The 22,182-nt window shown below is 43.2% G+C and overlaps 1 protein-coding gene across 1 annotated transcript in view; it reads left to right on the top strand.

Annotated features, from left to right (window-relative positions):
- Positions 1-22,182, top strand: part of LOC136620531 (zinc finger protein 420-like) — a 254,703-nt gene that overhangs the window by 144,813 nt on the left and 87,708 nt on the right. The window lies entirely within an intron of this gene.

Genomic DNA, 22,182 nt, shown 5'->3' with positions numbered 1-22,182 from the left:
ATCTTTTCTGATCACCTGACTGAAGAGACCATTGACATCACATTCTTTCATCACATGGCCTGAGAGCAGCTCCAGCCCATTGAAGTGAATGGAATGGAGCAGCAATACCAGGCACAACCACTATACAGCTGATCCCCCACTAATCAATTATTAATGACCGATCCTGAGGATGTGTCATCAATAGTTTAATGCTAGAAAGCCCCATTTAATATGTAATATTATACTCCCAGGATATGCCAGAAATGTCTGATAGATATGATCACAGGGCTAAAGGGGCTGTCACATTACCCGGTTAGATGAGAAACCCACGTCTGGCTACTCATCCACCTAGTTTGGTGTTATTATAACTGCCATTGAAGTTAATGGGCATAATTGAAGCTGCGTAGTGCAGCCACTATGCTATTTCCATTACATGGGAGTTATTGAAACAGCATAACACTCTGTGCTACACAGTTTGGTATCAAGAACATCTTAACCCATTAAGGACCAGCCACTGTATATATACGGCGGCTGGTCCTGGGCTTAGAGGACCACCGATAGTAAAAATACGGCGGTGCTCTAAGCCTCCTCCTCTGCAGTCAGTCAGAAGCAGGTACGGGTTATCAGCTGTTAGTGACAGCTGATAACCCGGTGCAGAAGGCAGGAGGGGCTTTTAACCCTTCCTGCCTTCTGCTTCCCCGATACACAGTGCTCAATGATCACTGTAAGGAGAAAGTGAAAGTAACATGTACTTTCAGTACGGGAGCCTCGGGGGGTCATGTGACCTCCCGGGATTCCCTGCTACTGCAAAGCTGGAGGGTCAGAATTAGACCCTGGCAGCTCTGCAGGTGACGCTTTCCCCTATAATTAGGGCTTCTATGGATGCCCCAGCTATAGTGGAAAGTGTCAAATAAAGTTAAAAAAAAAAAGTGAATGGCCCCCAGAGGTCTTATATGACATCATGGAGGACACAGATAGTAAAAAACACAATTACATACATCAGTAAGACAAAACAACAGAATAAAACAACAATACATACAAAAGAAAGAGAATAACACAAAGCAGACGCCAACAAAAACCGTCGCCGTATGCGCCCTGTAAACCAAAACCATACATACTATATATCAAAATGTCCGAAATAAATAGAGGAACCCATTCCCATACTTTATTTTATTGTAAATATAAAAATAAATTTAAAAAAAAACTATAAATGTTAAAAAAATCATTTTTTTTTAGCATTTTACCCCCAATAAAACTAAAAAACGGAAAAAAAGTCAGTGAAAAAGGTATTAAAAAATAGTCCTATATGTCACAGAAAAAAAATGCAGCAAAAATAATTTTGGTAGCTAAAGGAAAAAAAATAGAACAGTAAAACCGCCACATGGGTAAAATCCCTAAAAACTGTCTGGTCCTTAAGGTACAAAACAACCTGGTCCTTAAGGGGTTAAAAAGGAAACACAATTGATATTTTTTTTTTGTTAACCCACCTCCTCAAATGAACAGAATATAGAAAAAGTCATTAAAGGGGTTATCCATTCACCGGACAACTCCTGTTCAATAGGTCTAGGTGCATTAAAATAATAAACTGAAATACACATACCCCTGAATGGCCACTGGGACATTCTGACAACTCCTTCTAGGTATATTTTGGATGTTAATGAATATATACCCTGCTTTACATTTTTCTTACATTTGATTGGCATAATAATTCTTGCAATGCGAAAATAATAAATGATGTTTTAAAATTTAAAGGGGTTTTCCAGTGAAATAATATGGATGACCTTGTGCTGCAAATACACAGAGGTCGGAGCGGAAGCCTCCGTGCTGACCTCTGTGTAGTGGCTGGTGCTTGTAACTGCAGGCATGGCTGCCATTGAAATCAATACTACTATATGGAGGTCTGTGTGGAGGCTTCCGCTCCAACCTCTGTGTATTTGCAGAGCTGACAGCATGCGCCCGCTCAGCATATCGTCCAGAGTCCTGAGTGATGGACCTCAGCCAATCAACTATTGATGACCTTTCCTGATGATAGGTCAACAATAGTATTTCACTGGAAACCTTTAAATTTTAGCTATCTCTACTAGAAATTCTATTCTGTAATCTTTACAAAGCATTTACAAATACTATGTTTCTGTTTAGTCTTCTGTCTTTCATATATTTACTAGTGATTTACTTATCATATGTTATCCTGTTTTTCTTGTATTTTCCATTTTAGTATGTTTCCTTGCTATTGTTTCAATAAAGCTTGATTTGGTTAATTGAAAAAAGGAAATATAGGGGGAAAATCATTATTTCTTTTACTCCAGGTGAAGACTGGAGTAGAGGCCACCATGGACACCTCGTATCTCTAAATGAAGTACAAGATAATACCACACAACCTAATTCAATACCCCTTACTGATGGCACTAGTGACAGGAAACCTTCTTCACTGATTGGCAAACAAATAACTGGCCGCAGACGGGGGAAAAAACGTCCATGTCGCTCAGATTTTAAAAAGAAATCAAATCTTTCTACGCATCGGAGAACTGACAAAGATGAAAAGCAAATTTCATGTTCAGAATGTGGGAAATGTTTTAATCATAGAAGCAGTCTTGCGTATCATTTAAAAACTCATACAGGGGAGAAGCCATTTTCATGTTCAGAATGTGGGAAATGTTTTCATCAGAAAGGAAATCTTGAGGCTCATTTAGTAATTCACACAGGAGAGAAGCCATTTTCATGTCCTGAATGTGGGAAATGTTTTAATAATAAAAGCACTCTTGCAAGTCATTTAAAAATTCACACAGATGAGAAACCATTTTCATGTGCAGAATGTGGGAAATGTTTTAGTAGGAAATCAGAATTAGTTAAACATCAGAGATTTCACACAGGAGAGAAGGCATTTTCATGTGCAGAATGTGGGAAATGTTTTTATCTGAAAGGAAATCTTGAGGATCATTTAAAAATTCACACAGGAGAGAAGCCATTTTCATGTCCTGAATGTGGGAAATGTTTTCAAACGAAAGGAACTCTTAAGTCTCATTTAAAAATTCACACAGGAGAGAAGCCATTTTCATGTCCTGAATGTGGGAAATGTTTTAATCATAAAAGCACTCTTACAAGTCATTTAAAAATTCACACAGGTGAGAAGCCATTTTCATGTCCTGAATGTGGAAAATGTTTTAGTGAGAAATCAGATTTTATTAAACATCAGAGAATTCACACAGGAGAGAAGCCATTTTCATGTCCTGAATGTGGGAGATGTTTTAATAATAAAAGCTCTCTTGCAAGTCATTTAATAATTCACACAGGCGAGAAGCCATTTTCTTGTCCTGAATGTGGGAAATGTTTTAATCATAAAAGCACTCTTACAAGTCATTTAAAAATTCACACAGGTGAGAAGCCATTTTCATGTCCTGAATGTGGAAAATGTTTTAGTGAGAAATCAGATTTTATTAAACATCAGAGAATTCACACAGGAGAGAAGCCATTTTCATGTCCTGAATGTGGGAGATGTTTTAATAAGAAAAGCACTCTTGCAAGTCATTTAAAAATTCACACAGGGGAAAAGCCATTTTCATGTCCTGAATGTGGGAGATGTTTTAGCCAGAAGTCAGCTGTTGTTAATCATCAGAAAATTCATACAGGGGAGAAGCCATTTTCATGTCCTGAATGTGGGAAATGTTTTAATCAAAAAAGCACTCTTACAAGTCATTTAAAAATTCACACAGGGGAAAAGCCATTTTCATGTCCTGAATGTGGGAAATGTTTTAGTGCGAAATCAGCTCTTGCTCAACATCAGAGAACTCACACAGGGGAGGTCATATCCATGTCCTGAATGTGAGAAAGGTTTTAGTAAGAAGTTATTGCTAATTGAACATCAGAGAACTTATGTAGGAGAGAAATCATTTTAATGTTCAGATTATTGTAAATATTACAATCGTGGAACCTCATTGTAGGATCTGCTGCCTCAGACCGCTTTCAAATGATCGTATATTAACTTTGCTCCTTGTTTTGTGGACCAGAATATGTAGCTAATGTAAATCTATATATCTACTCAAAGACAATGTAGTTCCTGCCTAATTTCAGCTGTAGAATGCAAGCTGAAATTCTGCGCCAACGTATAATACAGTGTAGAGAATGGGGATTTAGGAAATCCCATCCACTTATAGTGGAAAAAAATCAGCAGTGAAGATAGTCAAGCTGCAAACTTTCACATCCGCAGCATGCTCTATTTGTTGTGGAAATGCTACAGATTTTCACAGCAGTTCTTCATAGTAAGATTAATTATAATGTATGAATATCAGGTGGATTTTGGTGTGGATTTATTCCGCGATGTGTGATCAGACTCTTGGGATGCCTTCTGATGTATAACTTGCCCCCTACAGAAGCCATAGCATAACAGGACGGTGCAGGCAGGACTTCTCAAAGGACCTGTGCCAAACAATTATAATGCTCAGATTGGGCACACACCGCCACTGCGCCCACACAATCAGGAGCAGGACTGTAAAACACAGCCACCAATCTGATGGGAATGGTTGTCAGTCATCGCCTTACCCCTTGTATGCGGCAACTAAAGCTGATTGAGCATTCGCATATTAAAGTGTGAATGAGGTCAAATAGTCGCCCCTTTTACTCTCTCCTTCTATGAGCAAACAAAACTGTCATCTGATAAGGATCAGTATTAAGGACCATGTTTTTTATTTCCAATGTGTAGGACAATAAGGAGACTGAGGAATGAGACTTCATTAACTTAAATCAAAGATTTGTCCCATTCCACATGATTAAAAGCTACTCTTTGGGTTCCCGTACACGCAGGGTTTCTCCTCGGTAAAGCACAGGTGAAGTTCTGCTGATTGCTGGCGGGCATATGAACTCATCCCATTGTTTGAATTACCGGGTGCAGGTGCTGGCCGGTGATCAGTGGAGCTCCATTTGTATATTGCTACAGAGAAGTCTTGCGTGTACAGGCACCCTTTGAAAAACATAGGGCCCATTGGATCTGGATTAACCTCTTAAGGGGGTTGTCCCGCGATAGCAAGTGGGGTTATACACTTCTGTATGGCCATATTAATGCACTTTGTAATATACATCGTGCATTAAATATGAGCCATACAGAAGTTATTCACTTACCTGCTCCGTTGCTGGCGTCCCCGTTGCCATGGTGCCGTCTAACTTCAGCGTCTAATTGCCGGATTAGACGCGCTTGCGCAGATGGTTCTTTTATCTTCGGCTCCCTCTGGCATCATCGGCGTTCTGGCTCCACCCCCTTGAACGCCTGATCGCGTAGCTCCGCCCCCATCACATGTGCCGATTCCAGCCAATCAGGAGGCTGGAATCGGCCCATGTGACGGGGGCGGAGCTACGCGATGACGCGTACAAGGGGCGGAGCCAAAACGCCGCTGATGCCGAGCCAAGCCGAAGAGAAAAGACCCATCTGCGCAAGCGCATCTAATCGGGCGATTAGACGCTGAAGTTAGACGACACCATGGCAACGGGGACGCCAGCAACGGAGCAGGTAAGTGAATAACTTCTGTATGGCTCATATTTAATGCACAATGTACATTACAAAGTGCATTAATATGGCCATACAGAAGTGCATAACCCCACTTGCTATCGCGGGACAACCTCTTTAATGTTTTGGTCCTTTGTGACCTGACACTTTTTAGAGATTTAGCACACTGGCTGATTTAACTGCCATAATTTTCTTTTCTTGGGTTACAAAAATACATTTTGTATATTTTTTTATGATGCATAGGTCTGTTTTTAGTACCTTTTTTTTTTAAAAAAAAAGGTAGCTTTTTATGTTTTATTAGAGGTAGTATGTCTGAAAAGCAAAAAAAAAAAGTTTTCTGTTTAGTTCTTTATGTTAGTGTAAATTGCAAATGTTAATAAACTATGAGAATGGGTTAATTGTTTTGGTCATTTTGATGTATACCTTGTATAGTCTTACATTACAAGATTGGTGTGGTGTGGGTTTTTTTATCAGTAATTTTTTATATATGTTCTCCTAACATGTTCCCCTATGACATCATAAAAGACATTTCTATTTAGCTGGTTTCCACTATAAATAGGGCATCCATGGGAACCCCAGTTAAAGGGGAAAACCAGCCCGCTGTCATGCCATCTGCATCTAGTACAGCTGCTTTGGGTCTGCTTAGATCCAGCAGCTCTGCCATGCCGGGGGCGCTTGTCAGTCATGTACTTACTGGGTCTAATAGAGGCAACGGCACTGCTGATTGCTCATTAAATTTTATACGAGCCAGAAAAGATACACAAAGCTGTCTCTGACAGCCAGGCACCTGTCTAGCTAAAGCAAGTTTGCATTTACAATGGTGTATGTTTAAAACCCAGGACCACACGATGTACATATATGATGCATACATTTAACCTCTAATCAACCATTGATGGATTTATCAGTCATTGATCGCTCAGGAAGGATGGAGTGGGCTGGTAAGTTAAGTCAAAATACTAACGACCACCTGTCCATGAGTGAGTTACATGCTCCGCTCCTGATCACATGATGGTGACGTCATCAAAGGTCCTAAAACATAAAACACGCAGAGCCTGATAGCAGCCGTGTGCTTACAGGGCCTGTGATGATGACACCCTTATATGATCAATCACCTAGGCTCTGTGTCTGTGAGTGAGTTAGTTACAAGCTCCGCCCCTGATCACATGGCTGGGTCTGCTTAGATCCAGCAGCTCTGCCATGCCGGGAGCGCTTGTCAGTCATATACTTACTGGGTCCCATAGAGGCAATGCCACTGCCGCTTCCTCTGTTCACTACATATTGTTTATTGAGTTTTATGTGAGCCAGAAAAGATGCAACAAAGCTGTTTCTGACAGCCAGGCACTCGTCTAGCTACAGTAAGTTTAAAACCCAGGACCATACGACGTACATATATGGTGCATAAACTTAACCACTTATCAATCAATGACAGATTTATCAGTCATTGGTCGCTCAGGAAGGATGCAGTGGGCTTGTGAGCCAAGTCTGCCCCATAAGCAGTGATTGACAGCTGTTAAATTGTCGCATTTGGAGTTGGCTCCAATTGTAGCTGTTTTAAAGGGGTGGATAATTTTTTTATATAGTGCTGGGCTCCTCCGGACCACTCCCTGTTCATTATTGTTATGTTCGTGCAGGGTTTAAGTATAGAGCCTCCCCAACAGGTCAGATCTAGATGTAACCTATGTCTGCAATGTACAAATATAGACACGTATTATAACACCAAAATTTGGGGAACACAAAATAGGGCAAGTAACAGCAACAGATATACCAGGATGGGAACGCTACCCCTAACCAATATAGCAGCAGCTACCCCTACTCCAATATGGGAGGCCCCAGAGTAGGAACCTAGGTGCCGAATCTGTCCCTAGATGGAGGCTAGGGAAGATGTTTAATGCAAATGGAAATAGCAATGTATGTAACACAGTACAGTAGAAGTGAATAAGCCTCACGCAGAATTTATAGACAGAGGTACTGTTGCGTCCAATGAACGTGCAACCTCAATAACATAAATGAAAGGCACAACCGTGCAAAGAAAACACAAAATAAATGGGGGAATTCTCTCCCTATACTCCCCTAGCCCGGGAGGGGGCCCTGCCTGCTCGGCAGACCGACCGCGCTGATAGGTGCGAGCCTGCACTCGTGCCTGGGCCACTGACCAATCCCTATCTAGGAGCCCTAGCACAAAACAAAAGGAGAAACAAAACCAAACCAAACAGCAAAGAACTTAGCTTATAATGGAGAGCTTCCACCACACTGTGTTGCTCCGCCGCTGTCCAACATAGGACTGAAGTGATTGACCAGCACAGGGGTCAATGCTAGCACCGTTTAAATAGCAGCTGAGCTAGTCAGCACCAGGTGCTGAATGAAATCACTCTTGCCACTAACACACCCCTCAGCTCCGGGAGGAGCAAGAGCACACCCAAAACCTGGCCTGGCTTGCAAGCAGGGTGCAGGCCTCAGAACGGCTGCAACAGATACTTAGCAGACTGCAGTCCGCTGTCTCACTAAACACCTTAGGCAGGAGACTAACCAGCGCCCATGTAGAGGCGGGCCATTTTAGTAGTTTATGGAGCAATATGGTAAGTTTATTTCTTGTTTGTCATTCAGTTTCTGCATGCATAAAACTGAATGAAAGATCAGACTATGTAAACAGGTAGTTGTTCACTTAGGAACAACTGCCTGTTCATTGTGAATCCCCATCGCCTTTTATCTTCATTCACTGAGTGCTTGTTCCTGTGAAAAGCACAGGTTTGATTATTGCTCGGACAACCTGCCAGGCATATGTGCCCAACAGTTCATTCTGTATAAAGTGGCCTTTAGATTAATTACTCTGTAAGACATGTTTTGATTTTGTGTTTTCAATTCTTCGTTTCCTTAATAAAGTTTATATATGTTTGTCTATGTTGGTGCAAATAATTTTTGCTATGATATGCCTCTGGGGTTCAAATTGGTTAGAAGTATATACGGGCTAGGAAATAACTTAGCAAACCACACATGACTTGATATGGTCAAAGTTATCTGTCTGTTGATTTACAGGCATCAGGTTTTATAGGGGCACATATTCAATTACAATACCTAAAATCTATTATAATTCAGTTATTACCATTGGTCAAAAGAAACATAAACAACATATGAATATGCAGGATAAGGAATTTTACATCTAAAATGCCAACCAGGTGCAGTAAATCTAAACAATAAGTTGTTTAGAGAGAATGTTTAGGAACATGTCAGTTTGACTCGTCAGCCAGTCTAAATGTCACAATAGCTTTCTTCTGGAGCAAAACCCTTAGTGATTCACTCAGGACTTATAAAATAACCATTTAATATCCATAAATCCCCCAGAATAGGACAAATGAATACAGTGAAAAAGGGGCAGAGAAGATGGCTTCTTGCTTACAAAAGTGCTACACATAAGATAGAACATGGAGGCATATTTATTTTACTAGCATCTACTATGAGAGTGTGCATTTCCATTTTTATATTTTTTTTCTCTGTCATACAAAACTATATTTTAACAATATGCTCACTTTGGATCCAAAGTGCTGTTTCAGTGGTTTAGCACCTCAGCATCTGACTCATGATGCCTCCCGGTCTTCGGGCCCGGTATTTACCTGTAAACCAGTCACGTCTGCCTGTAATGTAGAAGCCTCAGCTGGTTTATGGAACGTCACTGATGATATCCCATCTGGGGGCCTCCCATTGGCTGCAGCAGTCGCGTGAGTAAACAACCACGTGACTGTTGCAGCTGAAATAAACAGACCATCTGGAGGACCAGAACGGCAGTGCGGGGAACAGCGTGGCGGTGGAGAGATGAGTATTTCTGTTGTGTGTGCATGTGTATATATTTATGTATGTATATTATATATACACACACACGCAGAGGAGGGATTGTATAGATGTTTTGGGGTAGTGCATTCCAGAGGTCCGTTGCTGCTCTAGAGAGGTCCTGAAGGTGAGCATGTGAGGTTCTGTTATGTCTGCAAATGACGTGCTGGACCAACACCTGCAATTATGCACAATAATAGCCCAAAGTGCAGCAACTGAAATAAATAACACAAAATAAATGGGAAGTCTTTCCCTAAACACGTGACAATGAGGGAGAGGGCCCTGCCTCGCACGGCAGACTGATTGCTTCAATAGATGTGGGCATGCATTCATTCCTGGGACCTAAGTAACCCTACTTGGCCAACAAAATAAAGGAACAAAGCAACCCCCAAAAGGAAAGTCAAATGAAACACCACACTTAGCTGGTAGTGAAGCAGCAGCACACGGAACCGACCTCTGTTCACCTTACAGCGGAGACTATGCTGTACATGGGAGCCACTTACTACCAGCTCAGACAGCGAGCAACTGGCAATTGGAAGGTGGAAAATAGCTTAATCTTATTCTTTCTCATTTCTTGCTTTCTCACTATTAACTTCACCTCTCCGTCACCGCTGCACTAATTCCTTCAGAACTCTACTTGCTTCTGTCACTGACCAGAACTACAACACCCACTGATTTCTCTAGAACTGGGCGGATGTATTTATACTCTGGGTCCTCCCAGGAGCATAGAGCTTGTGGGCTAGACAGGTGCATGAGAATGCAGAGTGGAGCAAAACCCAATTAATGGATATATATTTATATATTGTATGAATTTAAACTGCGCAATAACAAACACCGTCGAGTATACCCGAAAACAACTTGTCTCTGAAGTTATCTATGTACTAAGAGATATATAGTGATATAAGATAAGGACTAGAGATGAGCGAGCATACTCGTCCAAGCTTGATGCTCGTTTGAGTATTAGGGTGTTCGAGATGCTTGTTACTCGAGACGAACACCACGCAGTACTCGAGTCAATTCCATTTCCTTCCCTACATGTTTAGCGCCGTTTTCTGGCCAATAGACATGCAGGGAAGGCATTACAACTTCCTCCTGTGACATTCCAGCCCGATCCCACCCCCCTGCAGTGAGTAGCTGGTGAGATCAAGGGACCGCCCAGTACTTAAAGCGGTCCTGCCCGCGGCTCGCCTCAGACACACGCTGGCAGAGATTAGGGAAGGTGCTGTTGCTCATTCAGGCATAGTGTTAGCGTCTTCAAGAACCTCAACAGTCCTTCTTAGGGCCACATGTGACCGTGTTCATTACTGTTGTGGCTGTTGGGAGCAGTTTTGCACCAAAACATTTTGTTTCATCTCAAGCTCTGCAGGCTATTACAGCTATAGCGTTCTCAATCTGCAGTCAATTATACAGAGTATAGGGGCAGTACTGGTGAGGCAGGGACAGTGGTAGTGTAGAATCCTGTCTACAAGAACCCCAATGGTCCTTCCTAGGGCTAACTGTGACCGTCTGCATTTTAATGCGTGGCTGCTGGGAGTTGTAGTACTTCACTATTACGCAGCTAGGCCTTTTTGCAGCCTTGCGTATAATTTTCTTCTGGCTGCAGTTTGCGTTACATAACCGCTGTCAGCCTCCAACTGTAAGCCAATAATTCCCTAATTTTTTACACCGCTCTGTGTCTGCCGTCAGCTTCAGGCACAGCGTACAGTGACAGCCCCTGATAGCGGGAAAGTCATATAACGCTATATAGCATGTATTCTTTTTCTAAAAAACTACAATAAAATCTCCTTGGTTGGGCTACCCCTGACCGTCTGAAATTTACAGTGTGTCTGGTGGGAGTTGTAGTGAATCACTATTGCATGGCTAGGCCTCTTTGCAGCCTTCCGTATTCTTTGCTTCTGCCTGAAGTTAGCGTTACAATACCGCTGTCAGCCTCCAACTCTACGCCAATAATTCCATAATTATTTACACCACTCTGTGCGTGCCGTCAACTTCACACACAGCGTACGGCCACAGCCACTGATAGAGGGAAAGTCATATACAGGCTATATAGCCTGTATTCTTTTTTTTAAAAATTACAAGAAAAGCTCCTTCGTTGGGCTACCCCTGACCGTGTGGATTTTAGAGGTTGTCTGGTGGGAGTTGTAGTGCATCACTATTGCAGAGTCAGACCTTTTTGCAGCCTTGCATATAATTTTTTTCTGGCTGCAGTTTACGTTACATAACCGCTGTCAGCCTCCAACTGTATGCCAATAATTCCATAATTATTTACACCGCTCTGTGTCTGCTCTATTGATAATCCACCATGATGAGGGGTAGGGCTAGAGGATGTGGACGGGGGCGAGGACGCGGATGTCTAAGTGAGGTTGTGGGCACAGGCCAAGTTCCTGGTCCAGGTGAATCACAGCCGGCTGCTGCGGGATTAGGAGAGAGGCAAGTTTCTGGGGTCCCCAGCTTCATATCACAATTTTTGGGTCCACGTGGTAGACCTTTATTACAAACAGAGCAGTATGAGCAGGTCCTGTCGTGAATGGCAGAAAATGCATCCAGCAATATATCGACCACCCGTCTTCTATACCGTCCACTGCTGCAACTGTGAATCCTCTCGCTGCTGCTCCTCCTTCCTCCCAGCCTCCTCACTCCATCAAAATGACACATTCTGATGAGCAGACAGACTCTCAGGAACTGTTCTCGGGCCCCTGCCTTGATTGGGAAAAAATGGTTCCTCTCTCACCTGAGGAGTTTGTCATGACCGATGCCCAACCTTTGGAAAGTTCCCGGGGTCCGGGTGATGAGGCTGGGGACTTCCGGCACCTGTCTCAAGAGCTTTCAGTGGGTGAGGAGGACGATGATGATGAGACACAGTTGTCTATCAGTGAGGTAGTAGTAAGGGTAGTAAGTCTGAGGGAGGAGCACACAGAGGATTCGGAAGAAGAGCCGCTGGACGATGAGGTGACTGACCCCACCTGGTTTGCTAAGCCAACTGAGGACAGGTCTTCAGAGGGGGAGGCAAGTGCAGCAGCAGGACAGGTTGGAAGAGGCAGTGAGGTTGCCAGGAGTAGAGGCAGGGCCAGAGCGAAGAATCCCCCAACTGTTTCCCAAAGCACCCCCTCGCGCCAAGCCACCATGCAGAGGCCAAGGTGCTCAAAGGCGTGGATGTTTTTCAGTGAGAGCGCGGACGACTGACGAACAGTGGTGTGCAATCTGTGTTGCACCAAGATCAGCCGGGGAGCCACCACTACCAGCCTCACCACCACCAGCATGCGCAGGCAGATGATGGCCAAGCACCCCACAAGGTGGGATGAAGGCCGTTCACCGCCTCCGGGTCGCACCACTGCCTCTCGCCCTGTGCCCGAATCTGCCACACAAATCCAACCCCCGTCTCAGGGCACAGGCATGAGCGCCTCCCGGCCTGCACCCACACCCTCACCTCCGCTGTCCTCGGCCCCATCCAGCAATGTCTCTCAGCGCAGCGTCCAGCTGTCGCTAGCGCAAGCATTGGAGTGAAAGCGCAAATACGCTGCCACACACCCGCACACTCAAGCTTTAAACGTGCACATTGCCTAATTGATCAGCTTGGGGATGCTGCCATACAGGCTTGTGGAAACGGAGGCTTTCAAAAACATAATGGCGGTGGCGGGCCCACGCTACTCGGTCTCGAGTCGCCACTATTTTTCCCGGTGTGCCGTCCCAGCCCTACACCAGTACTGGGAAGGTCCACTTAACCACGGACACGTGGACGAGTACTGGCGGACAGGGCCACTATATCTCCCTGATGGCACACTGGGTGAATTTAGTGGAGGCTGGGACCGAGTCAGAGCCTGGGGCTGCACACGTCCTACCTACACCCAGAATAGCGGGTCCTTCCTCGGTTCGGGTATCTGCGGCGGTCTATGCCAACTCCTCTAAACCCTCCTCCTCCTTCTACGCAACCTCTACCACTCAATTAAGAAATGTGAGCAGCATGTCGCCAGCAGTCGGTGTGGCGCGCCGCGGCAGCACAGTGGTGGGCAAGCATCAGCAGGCCGTGCTGAAACTTCTCAGCCTAGGTGACAAGAGACACACGGCCCCCGAACTATTGCAGGGTCTGACAGAGCAGACCGACCTCTGGCTTTCGCCGCTGAGCCTCCAACCGGGCATGGTCGTGTGTGACAACGGCCATAACCTGGTGGCGGCTCTGAAGCTCACCAGCCTCACACACGGGCCATGCTTGGCCCACCTCTTTAATTTGGTGGTTCAGCGGTTTCTGAAAAACTTGTCTGACTTGCTCGGCAAGGTGCGCCGTGTCTGCGCACATTTCCGCAAGTCCACCACGGACACAGCTACCCTGAGGACCCTGCAACATCGGTTTAATCTGCCAGAGCACCAACTGCTGTGCGACGTGCCCACATGGTGGAATTCTACGCTGCACATGTTGGCCAGGCTGTGTGAGCAGCGTACAGCAATAGTGGAATACCAACTCCAACATGGGCGATGTAGTGTGAGTCAGCCTCCTAAATTCTTTACCGAGGAGTGGGCCTGGATTGCAGATATCTGCCAGGTCCTTGGAAACTTTGAGGAGTCTACCCAGATGGTGAGCGGCGATGCTGCAATCATTAGCGTCACCATTTCTCTGCTATGCCTGCTGAGAAGTTCGCTGCAAAGCATAAAGGCTGACACTTTGCGGTCGGAACAGGAGACGGGGGAAGAGAGTATGTCGCTTGATAGTCAGAGCACCCTCATGTCTATATCTCAGCGCGTTTTGGAGGAGGAGAAGGAGGAGGGGGGACAGCTGGGCCCACTGCAGAGGGTTCCCATGCTGCTTGCCTCTGGGTGTACACCCTTCTCGACCAACAGTATAAGGAGAACCTTTCAACTCTCATTTCCGAAGAGGCAAGGGGTTCGAGAGTGATGCAATACCACAGGGCCCTGGTGGAAAAACTGATGGTAAACTTCCCATCTGACAGCGCTAGCAGCAGAAGGCGCAGTTCTGAGGGCCAAGTAGCACGGGAGGCGCGGAGATCAGGCAGCATGTTCAGCGCAGGCAGGGGAACACCCTCCAAGGCCTTTGCCAGCTTTATGGCTCCCCAGCAAGACTGCGTCACCACTCCCAGTCAAGGCTGAGTCGGAGGGAGCACTGTAAAAAGATGGTGAGGGAGTACGCAGCCGATCGTACCACCGTCCTCCGTGATGCCTCAGCTCCATACAACTATTGGGTGTCAAAGCTGGACACGTGGCACGAACTTCCGCTGTATGCCCTGGAGGTGCTGGCTTGCCCTGCCGCTAGCGTCTTGTCAGAGAGGGTGTTTAGTGCAGCTGGGGGAATCATCATGGACAAGCGTACCCGCCTGTCAACTGCCAATGCCGACATGCTTACACTCATAAAGATGAACAAAGCCTGGATTTCTTCAGACTTCTTTTCTCCACCGGCAGAGAGCAGCGGAACCTAAAGATTATTTTCGCTGCAACCGCAGATAAAAGCACTCCTCTCTATCACCGGGAAAACGGGGCATTTGTCTTTGTCAATCTGTCTCTGACATTAGTCCTCCTCCTGCTACTCCTCCTCCAGAAACAACATGTCATCGCGCTGAGCGGCCAATTTTTCTGCGGCCCAAAAGGCTCATCTACATCTACCAATGTTTTTACAATTTTTCAAAGTTTCAAAAGTATTGATACTTTAACATGAACCAATGTTTTCAACAGGGCTGCCTACAGGCTCTGTTACAAATTAAGCAACAGTGAGCTGAATCTTTCAAAAAATATTTATGGATTTCACCTGCCCTCTCGGTTGATAAATTTTTCAGAGGTACACTTGTACTCTTGGTATACTTATTTTTCGGGCCCATGCCTACACTCTTATCCAACCGAATTTTCCGGCCTACGCTCATGGTACCCCAATGTTTCAGAGGTTGGCCTATACTATTACTACAGAAATTTTACTGGGGTCTGCCTGCCTATACTTCTGCTACAAGGAAGTTACAGGGGTCTGCCTATACTGCTGCCATTTGAATGTTCAAGGGGTCTGCCTATACTTCTGCGACATAAATGTTACAGGGGTCTGCCTACACTGCTGCCACAAGGATGTTACTAGGGTCTGCCTATACTGCTGCCACTTAAATGTTACAGGGGTCTTCCTATACTGCAGCCACAAGGATGTTACTGGGGTCTGCCTATACTGTTGCCACGTAAATTTTACAGGGGTTTGCCTATACTGCTTCCACAAGGATGTTACTGGGGTCTGCCTATACTGTTGCCAAGAAAATATTACAGCGGTCTGACTCTACTTCTGCTACAGAAATGTTACTGGGATCTGTCTATACTGTTACTACGGAAATGTTACAGGGGTCTGTGTATACTTCTGCTACAAAAATGTTACTGAGGTCTGCCTATACTGCTGCCACGTAAATTTTACAGGGATTTGCCTATACTGCTTCCACAAGGATGTTACTGGGGTCTGCCTATACTGCTGCCACGTAAATTTTACAGGGATTTGCCTATACTGCTTCCACAAGGATGTTACTGGGATCTGCCTATACTGCTGCCACGTAAATATTACAGGGGTTTGCCTATACTGCTGCCACAAGAATGTTACTGGGGTCTGCCTATACTGCTGCCACGTAAATGTTAGAGGGGTCTGCCTATACTTTTGCTACAGAAATGTTACTGGGATCTGTCTATACTGTTACTACAGAAATGTTACAGGGGTCTGCGTATACTGCTGCCACAAGGATGTTACTGGGGTCTGCCTATACTGCTGCCACGTTAACTTTACAGGGATTTGCCTATACTGCTGCCACAAGGATGTTACTGGGGTCTACCTATACTGCTGCCACGTAAATGTTACAGGGGTCTGCCTATATTTCTGCTACAGAAATGTTACTGGGATCTGTCTATACTGTTACTACAGAAATGTTACAGGGGTCTGCGTATACTGCTGCCACAAGGATGTTACTGGGGTCTGCCTATACTGCTGCCACGTTAACTTTACAGGGGTTTGCCTATACTGCTGCCACAAGGATGTTACTGGGGTCTACCTATACTGCTGCCACGTAAATGTTACAGGGGTCTGCCTATATTTCTGCTACAGAAATGTTACTGGGATCTGTCTATACTGTTACTACAGAAATGTTACAGGGGTCTGCGTATACTGCTGCCACAAGGATGTTACTGGGGTCTGCCTATACTGCTGCCATGTAAACTTTACAGGGGTTTGCCTATACTGCTGCCACAAGGATGTTACTGGGGTCTGCCTATACTGCTGCCATGTAAATGTTACAGAAGTCTGCCTATACTTCTGCTACAGAAATGTTACTGGGATCTGTCTATACTGTTACTACAGAAATGTTACAGGGGTCTGCGTATACTCAAAACAATCCAATTGCAGGAATACAGCTTATTGTGGAAAAAACTTGCTTTTTATTTTCTTTATGGTGCTTGAATAATACAGAGAACGCGTTTCGGTTATGAAACCTTGTTCACCTCTGACTTACAAAGCCATTATGCAAACCTTAAAAAGGTTTAGTGAAAATAAGTGAATTAAAAACATATGTGCAATTAACCCATGGCAATCTGCTATTTCAATTACCAAAACCTGTCCCTCCTGCAGGAACTTGTCTTGGTTTCTACATATATGCATAGTATATCCAACAATACATAAACACGAACATTTATCTATAATATGCTCCACTTAATAACATAAGATATGAAATCAATATGACATCGTTACAGAAGCAAGAAAAAATAATGAATACAAATAAAAATAAAACTATGAAAAAATGAAAAGGACTTTCCAACAGCAACACAGAAATTAGACACAAATTGTTAATATGAGGTAATGCGAGTAGCAACATATTGTAATTAATAACAGTACATTATATGTTATTGGCCAAGTAGGATTATGTTGGGATTAATAACTATTTTTTGATGAACAGTATCCACTGTAACTAATAAATGTATAAAAGGTCTGTTTTATAATTCATTCCTTTCGGGAATCTTGTGTTTAAGTTTAATATCCAAAACGCTTCCCTTTTAAACACTTTATCCGGGTTAATCGTTCCTCTCTTTTTGTTTGTAACTTTTTCAATGCCAAAGAATGAGAAAGTATTTAAATTTCCTTTGTGTTTCTCACAGAAGTGTTTTACCGCACCTGAACTATTCACATTATCCTTTTTAATATCACGAATATGTTCGTTGATACGGGTCTTCAACTTTCGTGTAGTGCAACCTATGTAGTTCAGATTACACTCTCTGCATTGAATCATATAAACTACATTAATAGTGTTGCAGTTAATAAAATTGTAAATCTTATACTCTCTATTGTTATCGCTGTCAGAAAAGGTTTTTCTTTTGTCCACTAAGTGACAGACAGTACACCTAGGATCTCCGCAGCGGAAAAAACCTTGAAATTTCATCCATTGCGGTTTTTCTTTTTTGGAGGAAAAAGTACTAGGTGCTATTAGATCTCCCAAGTTTTTACTTCTTTTTGCAACACATTTAATCCCTTCTTTTAATATCTCATCAACAGTGTTATCCTGTCTTAAGACAGGCAAAAATTTGAAAAACATTTTTTTGATCTCATAAAAATTCCTACTATATGCCGTAGAGAAAACCATTCCCTTGTTATTATTCCCTTTTTTCTTTGTACATTTATCTTTAAGTAATTCTTTTCTATGAACTGTTTCTATTTTAGTGCATGCCTCATTTAATGATGACTGTTTATAACCTCTCTGATGCAGCCTATTTCTGATGTCCACTTTAGCTGCATCAAAAGAAGCATCATCTGAACAGGATCTTTTTGCCCATATTAGTTCCCCTACGGGGATAGCTTTGATAGTGTGTCTAGGATGTCCACTATTAGCATGTAGTATGGTATTACCTGCTGTTATTTTTCTATATAATTTGGTCTCTATTCCTTTAATACAATTACCCCTTAAGGTTAAATCAAGGAACGGTACTTCCACATCATTATGTGTCACAGTAAACTGTAAATTCACAGAATTATTATTGATATAATTTTCAAACTGGCCAATTTGTTCATGCACACTGTTTTGTTCCGGACCCTTGTTCCAAATAATTATTATGTCATCAATGTATCTTGCATACCACACCATGCGGTCAGCAAACGGATTGTTGTGATTAAATATAAAGGAATCTTCCCACCAACTCATAAAGAGGTTGGCTATAACCGGAGAAAATTTAGACCCCATCGGGGCTCCAGAAACTTGTAAGAAAAATTGTTGGTCAAAGGAGAAAAAATTATGTGTCAACAAAAATTCCGTAGATAACAAAATAAACTCCTTTAATTCATTGCTATAATTGCTAAAATTTTGTAAGTGAAAACGCACTGCTTCTAATGCCGCATGGTGTGGTATGCAAGAATACAAATCTTTGACGTCACACAGAATCCAACATAAATTATCACTCCACTTCATATACTGCAATTTCTGTATTACATGCTTGCTATCCCTTAAAAAACCAGGAGTTCTATATACCAACGGTTGCAGGGATCGGTCCACCCACGAGCTCAATTGCTCACAGGGTGAGCCGATCCCTGCAACTATCGGTCGCAGTGGAGGTGGAAATATTCCCTTATGAATTTTAGGGAGGCCATGGAATAAAGCCATAGTAGGATTTGTGGGAGACAGATATGAAATAATTTTATCATCCAATATGCCAAACTCTTTTCCCCTGTGCAATAATCTGTTAAGTTCTTTTAGACAGCCTTGTAGCGGATTAGTATCAATTTTTTTATATATATCAGTATTATTTAATATATTTTTAACAAGATTTGCATAAAGGTCAGAGTCTAGCAGAACTATATTACCCCCTTTATCAGATTTACGTATGACTAAGTTCTTGTTATCCATAAATTCTTTCAAGCCAATTTTTTCTTTAGTAGTAAGATTGTCTTTTTTCTTTTTTCTATGCACGTTGATTTCTTTTATTTTGAAAAGTTCTTTTTCTATGGCCAGTTGAAAGTCATCCATATATTTTGTTCTGGCATTCAGGGGGTAGAAGCTTGGGTTGGGGATATGGAAATTGATCTTATTTACGTTTTTCGTATCACCCGATTCACTTCCACCTTCCTTTTCCAACTCTATTAGATCTTTGGTTGCCAGAATTTCCTTAAAGGTACAGTCCTCAAATTCATTTGTGTATTGATAATTAGACGAGATATCATGTGGACCCGTGTTTGTACTCCAATTTTTATCAAAAAAATATCTTTTAACTGTCAAAGATCTGATAAACCTGTTTACATCCAATAGTGTATCAAATAGAGAAAAGTCATTTTCCGGTGAAAAACTTAAACCTTTGTTTAGGAGACATATTTGTTGTTCTGAAATAATAAATGGTGTTAGAACAATAACATTTTTATTCACATTATCCGATTCCTGCTGGGATATCTTTTGTTTAAAGTTGCCTCGTTTTTTTGTATTTTCTTTCTCATGCTTAAACCGGATACACCTGGTTCTGGACTTGACATACTACAGCTGGACGAATCTCTTTCTGTAGTGTGTCCTTCAGTATCGGTTGTGGAAAAAGTGACTTTGTTATATTTTCTTTTTCTATCTCTATTATTGCGTTTTAATATAGGTCTGAATTCTCCTCTATGCATGCGTTTGTTGGTCCAGTTATAAACACTATTTGTATCATAATCTTGTCTGTCCCTTTCCAATTTGTTTCTTTTTATATACATAATATTCTCTTCCATCTTTGTGATGTTATTTTTTAATTTTTTATCCATATGGCACCAGTCTGCGTATACTGCTTCCACAAGGATGTTACTGGGGTCTGCCTATACTGCTGCCACGTTAACTTTACAGGGGTTTGCCTATACTGCTGCCACAAGGATGTTACTGGGGTCTACCTATACTGCTGCCACGTAAATGTTACAGGAGTCTGCCTATATTTCTGCTACCGAAATGTATATTAAGAGAGACAAAGAACTCACTTTATGCCCTCCATCAAAAATTGGCAAAGTGTAGAAGTCTTACTTGTTGTGGGGTGCCTGGATTCCTGGCACCCCAAAATCCCCAGAGGCAGAGAAGTTTCAACGATGCAGGAATATTCTTTAAGAGGATTTATTAAATAAAAGAACAAATGAGTGGGCGTTGCAACGCGTTTCGGCTTGTGTCAAGCCTTTATCAAGCATCAATGCTTGATAAAGGCTTGACACAAGCCGAAACGCGTTGCAACGCCCACTTATTTGTTCTTTTATTTAATAAATCCTCTTAAAGAATATTCCTGCATCGTTGAAACTTCTCTGCCTCTGGGGATTTTGGGGTGCCAGGAATCCAGGCACCCCACAACAAGTAAGACTTCTACACTTTGCCAATTTTTGATGGAGCGCATAAAGTGAGTTCTTTGTCTCTCTTAATATACATCTTCTTCCTCCTTGACACGGTTGTTTCGGAGTCGCTCGCTGCAGCTCTCCCCTAGGGGATGTTCTAGGACCATCAATACATATTGCCATAAATCTGGTTTCCTAAAAGAGCCTCAGTGGACCAACGAACTGACCGGTCCTTGCCACAAGACCGGTACAGTTGCGGTGAGTCCCTTTCTATATTTCTTCATTTCTTTATACACCATTGGAGCGCCGCTTCTGATATTTACCTCTACCTCTGCTACCGAAATGTTACTGGGATCTGTCTATACTGTTACTACAGAAATGTTACAGGGGTCTGCGTATACTGCTGCCACAAGGATGTTACTGGGGTCTGCCTATACTGCCCTATACTGCTGCCACGTAAATTTTACAGGGGTTTGCCTATACTGCTGCCACAAGGATGTTACTGGGGTCTGCCAACACTGCTGCCACGTAAATATTACAGGGGTCTGCCTATACTTCTGCTACAGAAATGTTACTGGAATCTGTCTATACTGTTGCTGCAGAAATGTTACAGGGGTCTGCGTATACTGCTGCCACAAGGATGTTACTGGGGTCTGCCTATACTGCTGCCATGAAAACTTTACAGGGGTTTGCCTATACTGCTGCCACAAGGATGTTACTGGGGTCTACCTATACTGCTGCCACGTAAATGTTACAGAAGTCTGCCTAGACTTCTGCTACAGAAATGTTACTGGGATCTGTCTATACTGTTACTACAGAAATGTTACAGGGGTCTGCATATACTGCTGCCACAAGGATGTTACTGGGCTCTGCCTATACTGCTGCCACGTAAATTTTACAGGGGTATGCCTATACTGTTGCCATAAGGATGTTACTGGGGTCTGCCTATACTGCTGCCACTTAAATGTTACAGGGGTCTGCCTATACTTCTGCAACAGAAATGTTACTGGGATCTGTCTGTACTGTTACTACAGAAATGTTACAGAGGTCTGCCAATACTGCTACTACATAAATATTACTGGGGTCTGCCTATGCTTCTGCTACATAAATGTTACAGTGGTCTGCTTTTACTACGGCGAAATGTTACTGGGGTCTGCCTTTACTTCTACAGAAATGTTACTTGGGTCTGCCTATACTTCTACTACAGACATGTTACAGGGGTCTGCCTATGCTTGTGCTACATAAATGTTACAGGGGTCTGCTTATACTGCTGTAACAGAAATGTTACAGGGGTCTGCCTATACTGCTGCTACATAAATGTTACTGGGGTCTGCCTATACTGTTACTACTGAAATGTTACTGGGGTCAGCTTATACCTTTACTAGAGGAATATTACAGGGGTCTGTGTATACTATGGGTGCACTAAGTCTTCCCATCGCAGTGTTCTACCTATCTGGCCCCCCAAAAAACCCAGACTGACTAGGGCATGGGTTGTGGGCCGAGGCCAACATGTATTTTCTCTCATGTAACCTCAGCTATCCGGGGCACTGCAATGGGATTTCTTTATGTACCATCTGTAGGTTCCTGCTAGCCACCCATGCTGCGGGTGCACACAGACTTT

The sequence above is a fragment of the Eleutherodactylus coqui genome, chromosome 3 (assembly GCF_035609145.1).
Source record: "Eleutherodactylus coqui strain aEleCoq1 chromosome 3, aEleCoq1.hap1, whole genome shotgun sequence".
Taxonomy (NCBI): Eukaryota; Metazoa; Chordata; class Amphibia; order Anura; family Eleutherodactylidae; genus Eleutherodactylus; species Eleutherodactylus coqui.
Note: the sequence above shows the minus strand (reverse complement) of the source record. Positions and strands in the feature narration are given on the sequence as shown.